Source organism: Cynoglossus semilaevis, chromosome 19, assembly GCF_000523025.1.
Source record: "Cynoglossus semilaevis isolate Cse_v1.0 chromosome 19, Cse_v1.0, whole genome shotgun sequence".
NCBI lineage: Eukaryota > Metazoa > Chordata > Actinopteri > Pleuronectiformes > Cynoglossidae > Cynoglossus > Cynoglossus semilaevis.
In genome coordinates, this window is record NC_024325.1 from 4,062,568 (window position 1) to 4,064,365 (window position 1,798).

A 1,798-nucleotide genomic window follows, 5' to 3' on the forward strand; every position below is an offset into this window, starting at 1 on the left:
AAGATAATCGCACATGCAGTAATTATCCAATAGGAGGCTCGTACCTATTTGCTTTGTTAAATCCAGGTGGCGATTTTTTTTTTTGGGCCAGGCAGTGTACATACAGATACTGCGAGCGTTAAGGCTAGGAGAAAATGTTTCTTAAACTGACATTATTGCAGCATAATCCTTGATTTTTCTGTACATTAACGTAAGTATCACTGGCATATTTTACACAGTTCCATTCTCCAAATATTGGAATAATTTAATCACTGTTAGCCGGCTACGGTATGTGTAATTATCCTACATCTTGGAACTGGAATTTAGGTGCTTACATCTCTTAAATCTTGAAGTTGATGTCTGGGCTCTTGGTGATTATTCCACTGTAAGTGAGCCAGGTCTTCTACCTGCTTAGTGGGAAATAACTCAATGTGCTGAGAGCTAAAGTGCAGCCCCATTGTTCCAGCTGGCATAAAAAGGGGAAATGAAGATGGAGTGGTTTGATTTCATTTGTAAGCAGGTGCATCCATTTTGTGTTCTTTTTCCACACCCACCTCGCTTAGTCAAAGCCCTTATCAGAAATTGGACACCCCGGTGACAAATTGTGCCTGCGATTAAGAGGGAGAAAGAGGGGAAGCTTTGTTGAGGTCTGCAGATTGGAAATCCCTCCTTGGCTACCCTCACACAACCAGAAATCTGTGCATGTTTATGGGTACGTTTAATAAAAAATAAAAAAAACATTCACTAGAGCTGACACTACCATACTATTTTCCCCCTCTCACCAGGTGAGAAAAACACTCGGGAAAACAAAAATTAAACACATATAACAGAACGTTAACAACAATGTTCTCTCGCATTTAAATTCAACTGAAACGTGACAAAATTTCAAAATAATGCAAAAAAAAAAAAAAAAAAAAATTCCCAAACATCACATTTTTGTTTCATTTTCTCGCCCTAGTGGCAGCTCACCACACTTGAGTGAATTAATTAAAAAAAAGTATATTCTTGGTTCGTGTTGTCCACTCGTTGTGAATATCTTGCTAAGTAATAGCAGGGCTGGAATAGAATTATATAGAATTAAATAGAATTATCCCATAAAGAGCTGAAAATAAATAAAATTGCAAAAAAAAAAAAAAAATTCCCAGTGTGTTATCTTTTACTTCCTTGATACCAGAGGTGTGGACTCGAGTCTCATGACTTGGACTCGAGTCAGACTCGAGTCATCAATTTGATGACTTTAGACTCGACTTGACAAAATGTAAAGAGACTTGCCACTCGACTTGGACTTTAACATCAATGACTCGTGACTTCACTTGGACTCGAGCCCTTTGACTCGACAAGACTTGATACTTTCTGTCTATCTCTCATTGTGCACGTATGTGCTGTCGGCACAACATCCAATCAAATAAAACGTTGGCCAATCAAATTGCCGGAGAACGGATGAGAAAGAGCTGTCGAACAATGCGCGGGTTAGAGAAAATGATACCAAAGATCGTGTTGTTCGGATTTAAAAACTATGAGATGGTCAACAAAAAAGGAGTGGCAGTGAGTGGAAGAACTCGAAAGGACTCGAAACAGAAACGGCAGGACTTGGGACTTGACTTGACACTTTTCAGTCTTGACTTGGATTCGACTCGGACTTTGCCTATTTGGACTTGAGACGTGATTCGGACTTGAGTGCAAAGACTTGAGACTTGCTTGTGACTTGCAAAGCAATGACTTGGTCCCACCTCTGCTTGATACTGTAAGTATTAAACGGTGGGGTTACGTTTGTTTTCACTTCCTTGTATTACGTAACTTCCCCTGGAAACAAGTTGCT

General features: G+C 39.5%; 1 protein-coding gene across 3 annotated transcripts in view; it reads right to left on the reverse strand.

Moving 5' to 3' along the window:
* The window catches only part of fam222ba (family with sequence similarity 222 member Ba), a 47,988-nt gene that overhangs the window by 20,841 nt on the left and 25,349 nt on the right, over nucleotides 1-1,798 (reverse strand). The window lies entirely within an intron of this gene.